The sequence below is a fragment of the Peromyscus californicus genome, unplaced genomic scaffold, assembly GCF_007827085.1.
Source record: "Peromyscus californicus insignis strain IS unplaced genomic scaffold, ASM782708v3 Scaffold_6__1_contigs__length_162567912, whole genome shotgun sequence".
Taxonomy (NCBI): domain Eukaryota; kingdom Metazoa; phylum Chordata; class Mammalia; order Rodentia; family Cricetidae; genus Peromyscus; species Peromyscus californicus.
The window spans coordinates 149,865,431-149,874,875 of record NW_026294584.1 but is presented as its reverse complement, the minus strand read 5'-3'; the positions used below and the strand labels follow the sequence as shown (position 1 = coordinate 149,874,875).

Below are 9,445 nucleotides of genomic sequence, written 5' to 3'. Positions count from 1 at the left end.
AACACGCAAGAACCGTAACCGCAAGTTCTGCCTAAGAGCTTGAATCCAGCCACGTGTTCCCGCTTGAGCCTAGTCAAGCCTTGGCTCTGGCTACCTTAAGCTCCAACCATGTGCGTTGGCTTTACAGGCAGGGGCCCTGTTCGGCAGGGCAGGCCTGAGTTGTTTGTAGCACCGGCTTTAAGCAAGTAGCTCAAGGTTAGTCCGGCCTGAGGCCAAACCGACCTGGGCCTGGGCTAGGGAGCCGGCTGCCCTGGCGGGAAACTGGACCTGCCGGCTGCCCTGGCGGGAAACTGGACCTGCCGGCCGCCCTGGCGGGAAACCGGACCTGCCACCAAGCCAAGTTAAGCGGTTTTTAATGGATTCTTGTCACGTTGGGCCAAATGTAGATGTAACCAACCGTCTTATTAAATAAGAAACACAGAGCCGATTCAGAGAAGAAAGCCAAGAGGTCAGAGCTAAGAGCCTCACCCTTCCTGCTTCAGTGATCCTCTTCAGTCAAGAGAGCTCTCCGAAAGGGGCCTACTTCCTGTGTGTATGTCTTTATATAGTCTAGCTGTTCTGCCTTCTCATTGGTTGTAAACACAAACACGTGACTGCCTCGTCACTGCCTGAATGTACCGCCCTCCAGGTCCTTAAAGGTGTGCGCCACCGCCGCCATGTACTTGCTATGGCTCTAATAGTTCTGACCCCCAGGCAACTTTATTTATTAACATACAATTAAAATCACATTTCAGTACAAGTAAAATACCACCACAGTGATGTCTCATATTTTAAGGAACATTCAGGTGTTGCTAGTATGTGGATCAATAACTCTCAGATTCAAAAGTTAAATTTCCCACAATGACATAGAAACATGACAATTTCCAGGAGCAAATCTTGTCATTAGAAAAGAAGCTCACCTGTCTCAAAAAACCAAAAAAAAAAAAAAAAAAAAAAAAAAAAAAGAAGCTCACATTTCAAATTAGAAGCAGGTTCCCGGTGACCATGTTGGGAAAGCAGTGCTTTGTCTGGAGCACTCATGAGCTGTTCCAAGGTCATGGAGAACAGCCAGAGAGACCTTTGCAGGACTGGAGTCCCAGTAAGTAGGATGGCCTGACTGGATCACTCTTACCACCAGTTAGAGCTATGGTTGTCTAGTCCTTCTGCCCCTGGCTCCCACCTTTTCCCTCCCTCTTTTCCAGCATCAAGGTGCCCCAACTGCATGCAGTTTTATGAGGGTTTCCTGGAGAGGCCACGCTGGTAATGGGGACAGACACAACTGCAGCTCCATATAGACTATCACAATTCACTTCCCTGGTCTCCCTATCCCAATCACTTAGCGCACAGAGGTAACTATTGTCCTGAGCTTTGTGATGCCCTTCTGTTTACCAACTTATTAACAGAGTTCAATGCTCGTAATCTTTACCTTTGCTCATTTCTACCCTGTGAAAAGGGTGTCTCAGTGTCCACAAAATGTGCCGTCTCCCCCTGATTTATACTGTAACATATCTAGCTGAACATATGCAGTGGTTGCTTCCTCGTGTTCACTGTCATAGAAGATTGAATTATCTGAAAATACTAACATGCATTTCTCTTCCTTGTGATTCTAAATTATTTTTTTGACAGGTTGTTACCATGTTGAGGATCTCACTGGTTGTCCTAGAATTGACTATGTAGACTAGACTTTCCTCAAATTTATGGAGATTCACCTGTCTTCACCTTCTGAGTGCTGGGATTAATGGTATACTCTAGCACATCAGGCTAATTCTAAGTATTTTTAAATTTTCCTTATGATTTCTTTTGTGATCCATGAGTTATTTGGAAATACGTTTAAATCTCTTTGCTTTAAGTTAATCTTTAGGAATGTGCTATCCTTTAAATTTACTTCTAAACACAAATCTTTAAAAAAAATCAGTTGGCTATTGATTCCCAACTCTACTTCCTTGGAAGAATAGATGAGTCGGGACCAGAGGTCGGTGAATTATTACTGCATGTGGACTAAACCCAGTCTGCCATTTGTTTTTCTGTAGTTGGCAAGTTAAACATGGTTGGCCATTCTGAATGGATGGGAATCCCAGAAGATGAGGTGTATGGGAATTGTAGAAAGTTCTAGTTCATTGGTACAAATAAAGTTTCACTGTAACACAGCTATGGTCATTCCTATGTATTGTGTGTGGCTGCTTTTGATCTATGTAGGGGCAGGCAGCAGAAACCACTGACCTACACAGTAGAGGTATTCACTACGCAGCTTCTGCCAGAAGTCTGTTAGCCCCTGGTACAGAGGTACAGTCTTTGAAACCTGTTAAGACATGATGGAGGTGTGACTGTTTTCTGTGATTCTGACGAGAATTTGTATCTCTAGCTGCAAATGCCATATATGCTCACATAGACATGTATACACACATATATACATACGTAAACATGGCATATATGTATACATATATAATACATGCATGTGTACACACATATACACACACACACACGAGAGAGAGAGAGAGAGAGAGAGAGAGAGAGAGAGAGAGAGAGAGAGAGAGAGAGAGAGAGATCAATATCTCCCAATAGCTGCATGGATGTTGAAACCCATTCCCACCATGATGCTGGACTGCATGCTTCTTGTTGACTTCATGATTACATTAGGATATCTTTCTCCACGATGATCTGTTCATTGACTGTGTCCTAGTCAGGGTTTCTATTGCTGTCATAAAACCACGACCAAAAACAAGTTGGAGAGGAAAGGGTTTATTCGGCTTACACTTCCACATCATAGTCCATCATGGAAGGAAATCAGGGCAGGAACTCAAACAGGACAGGAACTGATGCAGAGGCCATGGAGGGGTGCTGCTTACTGGCTTGCTCCTCATAGCTTGCTCAGCTTGCTTTCGTACAGAACCCAGGACCACCAGCTCAGGGGTGGCACCACCCACAATGGGCTGGGCGCTTCCCCATGGATCACTAATTAAGAAAATGCCTTACAGCTGGATCTCATGGAGGCATTTCCTCAAATGAGTTTTCTTCCTTCCGGATAACTCTAGTTTGTGTCAAGTTGGTATAAGATCAGCCAGCACAGCTTGTCACATCAATGCAGCCTTGCCTACCTTCATTTCATTACTTGATAAGTGATGTGTCCTACACGTTCTGTGGTCTTTAACTGCCAGTAGTACAGTTATGTATTTACAAACATAATTTATAACATTAATTGCCTTTTAGCTGGAAGGTTTAGGGCATTTGTACTGAGATTATTTACATGTCTGAGTGGTTTCCTCTCAATCTTATGCTTTCTATTTTTGTATTTATATGCAGCTTCCTTTTTGAATAGTGTAAAGGACTGACTATTGGTTTAATGAGTTTCGTTTGTCTTTACTTTTTGTACTTTATTTTGATTTGGGATATTAATCCCTGGACTTAAGGCATTCTCACCACAGAGGAGCCCCTGTTAATGTGTTTATCGATTTCACCTTCCCTTCCCCTCTTAGGGGACAAAGAACATAGAGGTCATGTACTGTTCTATAGAGTTAGGCTAACTGAGTTCAAATCTCATCTTCATCATGTACCAGCTATACAGCTTATGTGTGTGTGTGTGTGTGTGTGTGTGTGTGTGTGTGTGTGTGTGTGTGTGTGTGTTGCCAATGGAGACTTTCAGAAGATTATTGAGGGTTTAAGTGAATACATTTACTCAACTTCATATTGCAATGATCTTATGGGAAGGTTTTGCTGCAATCATACTCTTAATATTTTGCTTAAGGACATTTAAAATGAATATCTAGCCTTCTTGAAACAATGAAACCAGAACAGTTTAACTCTGTCCCTGCTCCTCTTGACTTGTATGCTGTGGGGTAGTATTTCAATTATGTCCTTTATAAACCCAATGTATTTCATCCTATTCATTTTTATTCTTTACAGGTTAGAGCTCTATATCAACCCAAATGTTTGTTGATGTATCTGCTCAATTCTTTCTCAGCATCCTCTTCCTCTGTCTGTGGGCTTACTTTCCTTTCTCGGCAAGTGGGCTTCAGATGCTCAACTACGAAAGATTTAAAAAGAGATAGCTCTTGCTCATTCACAAATGTCTGAATTCTTTGTTCTGAAAATATAATTTTCTGGACATGAAATTCTAGGTTGTCAGTGATTTTTGCTTAGCACTTTGAAGATATCTCACTGTCTTCAGCCTCATTATTGCCATTAATAATCCTTCAGTTGTTTCTCAATGATTTTTCCCTCTGGTGTAGTACACATTGGCTTGCTTTCATGTGTCTTATAAATGTGCACACACACACACATATATATGAATGTATACTTTATCCTTTCTTTCCAGGTGTTCCATTTGATAGATTTATATATGATGTCAGAACTCCCTGCCTTGGAGATATGTCTTAAATCCATCTTAGAATGTCATCAGCTATTTTTCCTTCACCTCCTGTCTCCACTGCATTCTTTCCCCGTCACTCAGAGACTGGGAATAGCTATCCACATGTGATTCGCATCTCTTGGTCTTCTCACCTCTTCACACCCCCATGCTCAGGTTGGACATTTTCTTCACGCCCAACTCACATTGTTCTTAGGGAGTTCCCAGCTTCAGTGGGTCTATTGTTCCCTTACTAATGCTCCTGGAGTCGCAGCCATTTTAGTTGGTCTTTTCTTTGGGTTTTATTTTTTTAGTTCCTGTAACAGAGCATTGTTAATTAGCATTTTTGAAGCATAAATCTAATCTTGTTTTGATTTTTTTTTTTTTTTTTTTGCTCGAGACAGGGTTTCTCTGTGTAGTTTTGGTGCCTGTCCTGGATCTCACTTTGTAGACCAGGCTGGCCTCAGACTCACAGAGATCACCTGGCCCTGCCTCCCAAGTGCTGAGATTAAAGGCGTGAGCCACTGCCGCCTTCTGATTTCTTTTCTTATATGTCTTGTGATCTTTGCGTATGAATCCATTTCACTGACATTAATTTGTGGGAAATTCAAAGATAATAAAGTGATTTTTTTTTCTCCAGAAGGGATTAGTATGTAGCACTTGTTGGATTTCTGTGTGGCAAACAAATTATTGACTACTAAAAAACAAACAGCCAAAAAAGCAAACTATTTCACCCACGTGTAAGAAATGTATGTGTATTTCTTTTTGACTAGTAGAGTTTCTAATAGGTAAGTAGAGATCATACAGGGAGATGATATTAGTGTCATTTCATTTCCCATCATCCTTCACGGTTTCACACACGTAGGTGTTACACTGAAGCAGTCTGAACCTTTAGCTTCAAAGCGTTTGCAGGTTAAACATAACAGAGTCTGTGAATGCAAATGAATACAAAGAATCATAACAAACAAGAAACATAAACAACAATTACAAAATAAGAGCCCAACAAGCCCAAGCACCTCTAAGCATGAAAAGGTCTAATGATGTAAGCATTTGGCACGCTCTTTCAAGAGACAAATAATAAAGACGGTGGTAGCCAAATGGAGATTCCTTGGCTACCAAATTATACTTAGAAGGTTGAGGTCCGATCATAACAATAATATTCAAACTACAGTACCCCTTTTCTACAGGTTTCCAGAGAGATGCCTTGTATTATATGTGTTCACAACTCAAAATTGGGCTAGGCATACAGCTCAACTGTAAAACATTTGCCAAGTATGCTCACAGAGAGGCTACACACAGTGGCCCTGAAATGACATTTCCATAACAGGTCATAGGGTAGAAGTAGGGAGGGTCATTTGAAAAAGTTTGAAGAGTACTTCTGATTAAACTCCCCAGATAAAATTCTGCCATTAAAAATTTACACATTAAGAAAAAAAGCCAATTTCTGCCATTTTCCTTTGTGTAAAAAACAAACAAACAAAAAACCCGTGTTCTTAGCATTTGTAGGTTAGGTGTAATATTTTGGTAGAAGTATATTTTAATTGTATTAACTAAACCCAGTGTTTAGCATATGTATCACCTGATGATATATAGATATATATATCTATATATCTATATATCATGTCTTTGCGATGAGAATATTTTAAGTCCCCTCTTCTAGTTATTTTGAACATTAATGCAATTTTCTGTATGTAGCTTTAATACTCAGATGTAGGCTGGAGTTTTGCACTTCAATCCATATTTAGGATGCTCATCTACTCTACATATTTGTGCTTATTTTGCTCTACATTTTTTTTTGTTCCACATGCCAATATTAACACAGGAGGTTTTTTTTTTTTCCTTTTGATTTTGAGAGACAAGATCTTGTGCAGCTCAGGCTGACCTTGAAGTTGCCACCTAACAAAGGATAGCTTTGAACTCCCGGCCTTCCTGGATGTGTCTGCCAAGTGCTATGATTATAGGCATGTGCCAAACATGCCTCGCAGTAAGTGAGGTTTTCAAACAGTAAAAAAAAAAAAAAAAAAAAAAAAAAAAAAAAAAAAAAAAAAATCTGGCAACACTCTAAACAGTTAATTCAGGCTGTTATGATGGCTCCGTGGGCAACAGAACTTACTGCAGTCTTGATATCCTGAGGTTAGTCCCTTGGGGCTTATACTGTGGAAGGAGAGAACAGACTCCTGCAAGTTTTCTTCTAATCTCCACGAATGTGCCATTGACACATCTACAGAGAGAGAGAGAGAGAGAGAGAGAGAGAGAGAGAGAGAGAGAGAGAAGAGAGAAGAGAGAGAGAGAGGAGAGACTAAATAAATAGAAATGTGATAAAAAATTTAAACAGGAAAACATGATTGAATCTTAGCAAAATTATAAACCAGATTACTTAAATGAAGCAAAGAAGACATATGCATCAAATTTATAGACTTTTAAGTTTATGGTGATGGTTAATATTTATATACAATTATGCCCTAAAACAAAAATACAATTTGAAAGAAAACTTTAGGTTTAACAGTATGGACTTACATGGAGCACTAAGATGGAAGCTACCGTTCAATTGCAGTTCACGCAATGCAGAGCTTTCTGTTTGACCCTCGGCTGTCTGCTCGCCAAAAGAAAACCGAACACAAGTTTGGGATGTCTCGCTGCTGGAAGGGTTCCTTGATCAAAGGGTCAATGATTGTTTTAGTGACTTACTACGGTGTGTGTGTGTGTGTGTGTGTGTGTGTGTGTGTGTGTGTGTGTGTGCCAGAGAGAATAAAAACCCCAAGCTCATTTAAGACAGGGTAAAGAGTGGTTTTGACAGATCATTCTGTCATTTGAGGACCAGTGAAAGGAGAAACATTTTGAGGAAAAGTCTCAAAACACCTCTGTTGGTTATTTATTAATCTGCATCTACCATTGCAAGGCTTGCAATATCTGTACGATTAATTTCATGTAAGTCCTATGGGTAGGTCTAGACCAGTCTACGGTTTAAAGAGCGTTGGTTTGGGTTCATAAATGTATTAACGTAAGCTGTGGAGTAGGCAGGCCTGGAGTTTAATTGTGATGTCAGTATTGGCTTTGGCAAAAAGGAAATTCTGAATATCATTTTCCCAGTTTTCTAAAATGGCAATTCATTTTAAGGCTTAGAGATGATGTAAGTAGGTTTCTTCGTTCCTGGTGTAGATGGTCAATAAACAATCCTAGTTATCTATACTATCGAGCAAAACCAGCTGTTTCCAACATTGGACATGATCTGGTGGATGTTCGTCTGTTGGAAATGTTGGACAGAAGACTCTCGATGAAGGCAGAGACGGAACTTAATCATAAATCCCATCACTGCCCCCTTTATTCCCCAGTCTTGGCCTGAGCCTGCCTCACAAAGCAGGTAGGCCCAGCTATTTAAGCCAAGTTTCATTTAATAGTCTTTCTTGGCTTCTGGAAGTCAATTGACTTGAAGTTAGAAAGGCCTGCATGTCTGGGGGCGTAGCTGTGACAACGGAGGTACCGTCAAGGGTAAGAAAATGCGAGGTTCAGGAGAGAACACCGGCAGATGCTCATTTTGTGGCTCCGGATCGACCCAGGGAGCGCTGAGGTGGCGAGCAGTTGTTTCTGGACTGAAGTCTCCCATCCTCGAAACTACACCAGGCTCTTGGCAGGAGCTCCCATGAAAAATTGGATCCAAGCCGCCTTGTGAGACGGGTCTGGGCTTGCTGGCCGCATCCAGGGACCGGGGTTTGTTTGGAGCTTCTCTAAGCCAGTGAAGCCCTTGGGTACCACTTAAACATCGCATGGTTTGAGGAGATGGAAAAGAAGAGACCAAGGGTCACAGTTCAGAGGCCGGGAGAATACCTCCCGCTGCTAGCTGGGTAGGGCAGTAACTCCTGAATTGACAGTGGTCATCAGCTGTGCCCCAGGATCTGGTCCCAGTCCACTTGAGCGCTCTCTCTGCCTGGGGCATCACCCCGTCCCGGGCGGTGCTCTACAGACGCATGTCGGCTCACCTGGGGAACTGTGGACACAGTCTGAGGCTGGGATCCCCGGTCTCCCCTGCTGGGTGTCGTGCCCATCTTGCCGACCCAGTCCAGAGCCCAAGGGTGCGCTAGAGACTCAACCGTCCTCAAGACCCGGCAAACGGAGCCCTCTCCCGGCCGCGCGGGGCAACGCGCGTTCCCGGCTCGCTGCTGGGCATGCGCGGCGCGCGCTGGCTGTGGCCGAGAGCGAGCGGCTCGCACACATTGCCCGGGCGGCGGGCGAGGCGGGCTCGCGGGGCGCGGGGCTCCGGGCAAGCCCCAGCGGCGACTCTGCAGCGGGGCGCGGTGGGCGCTCCACCCCGGGGCTCTTTCTCTCTCGACCACCCGCCACCTCGTGTCTTGGGGAGGTCGCGACACTCCGCGAGGAGCGCGGCGGCTCAGAGGGCGGATCCAAGGTAAGAGCCCCTCGGACACCGGTGCGGGTCCCCCGGGTGGGCTTCCCGCGGCATGGGCTCCCCCTCGATTTTCCGTAAGCGCCTTTGTGCGCCGGGACCCGAGCGGTGCCAGGCTCGGCGGCCGCCGCGGTTCACTTGGACCCTTTGCAACTGGTGTCGGCGGCCAGGTGTGCGAGGGCGCTGCCGCCCCAGCGCGTCCCCGAGCCTGCTCCGCGCTCCCCGGAGCCACGAGACCCGAGCCCGCCGCGACCTGCTCCGCCGGGGTGGGAGCCGAGGGCTCTCCCAGACCCCACGCTCACCTGGGCTGCGCGGGGCGCACCTGAGATCGGCACACCTGGACGCAGACCGTACCTTAATGTCTTGGACTTGGGGCTTTGAGAGAACCTCTCGCCCCAGCCCAAGTCGGGACTCCCCCCAGGAGACCCGTTAGAGATGGGGACCCGCCCTAGTCTACACCTCCAGTTGAGGTAGCTCGCTGTGTTTGAGTACTTGTAAATTCTGGATCACTTTCCAGCACCATTTTACTTTGGGGAAGATGGCCTCTCCTATTGCTGTCATTAGGGCTTTGGAGGGGTTCCACACCCACTGAGAGGTATTGCAGGCTCCCCAAGTCTCACCCCTTCCTTTCTTTTCAATGACTACAATACACATGCAAAGTCTTTGCACGGTTCTCTGAGCCCTGCTGCTCCAATCCTCCTCTTCATCTCACTGTAACCCCAAGT

General features: G+C 44.5%; 1 protein-coding gene and 1 long non-coding RNA gene across 4 annotated transcripts in view; one reads left to right on the top strand and one right to left on the bottom strand.

Moving 5' to 3' along the window:
- Positions 1–2,587: 2,587 nt before the first annotated feature.
- Positions 2,588–8,393, bottom strand: LOC128098816 (uncharacterized). Of its 2 annotated transcripts, none has more exons than XR_008214346.1 (3): positions 6,839–8,393; positions 6,435–6,542; positions 2,588–5,250 (listed from the first exon to the last, which is right to left on the bottom strand). It is a non-coding gene; the product is annotated as an uncharacterized LOC128098816 (long non-coding RNA). The 2 variants fall into 2 exon arrangements; XR_008214347.1 differs by having other exon boundaries at positions 2,588–4,638.
- Positions 8,394–8,554: 161 nt separating this feature from the next.
- Positions 8,555–9,445, top strand: part of Eps8 (epidermal growth factor receptor pathway substrate 8) — a 173,059-nt gene continuing 172,168 nt past the window's right edge. For both annotated transcript variants that reach the window (XM_052720242.1, XM_052720243.1), the window contains exon 1: positions 8,555–8,723. The gene's annotated coding sequence lies outside the window, so the exon portion shown is untranslated. The remainder of the gene's footprint in view (positions 8,724–9,445) is intronic.